Source organism: Limulus polyphemus, unplaced genomic scaffold (assembly GCF_000517525.1).
Source record: "Limulus polyphemus unplaced genomic scaffold, Limulus_polyphemus-2.1.2 Scaffold8946, whole genome shotgun sequence".
Classification (NCBI taxonomy): Eukaryota; Metazoa; Arthropoda; class Merostomata; order Xiphosura; family Limulidae; genus Limulus; species Limulus polyphemus.
Window position 1 is genome coordinate 1 of NW_013674556.1, and position 849 is coordinate 849.

An 849-nucleotide genomic window follows, 5' to 3' on the forward strand; every position below is an offset into this window, starting at 1 on the left:
ACATGCACCAATGAAGTTATATCAAGTTGGTGAACCAATGGAAAGAGTAGCCGTCGACATTGCGGCCCCAAACTCGGGCTGGAAACAAGTACATTTGTGTGGTGATGGATTATTTCACCAAGTGGCCTGAGGCATATGCAATACCAAATCAGGAAGCTACAACTGTAGCTTTGGCTATTAGTGACTTCTTCTTCAGATTTGGTATGCCATATGAACTGCATTCAGATCAAGGCCATAACTTTGAATCAGCTGTGTCCCAAGAATGCTGCAAGTTGTTTGGCATCCGAAAGACCAGGACAACGCCACTGCACCCACAGTCTGATGGGATGGTAGAAAATTACAACTGGACACTGGGACAAGAATTGGCAAAGTTTTGTAATAGCGTCAAGATGACTGGGATGTCTAACTCCCTCCACTGTTGATGGCCTATACGACAGCAGAGCATGAAACGACTGGATACACTCCAGCAAAGTTGATGTTTGGTCGGGAACTTCGGTTGCCAGTGGATCTGTTAACAGGACGCCCACCTTATGAAGAGTTGCCTGAGAATGTGTCAGAGTTTTTGAAAGTGTTATCAGAAAGGATGGATGATATTCACCATCAAGTGTGTTCAAACTTGAAAACGTCTACTGATTCGATGAAGTTAACGTATGATAAGAGATCTACTGAAGTCAGCTTTGTACCAGGAGACAAGGTGTGGTTGTATAATCCCAGGAAGACCAAAGGGAAGTCTCCTAAGTTGTCTTCTCCATGGGAAGGCCCATATGATATAGTGGATTGTCTCTCAGACGTTACTTTCTGGATAAAATATGCTCAGCGAGGAAAGCCAAAAGTGGTGCATGCCAACAG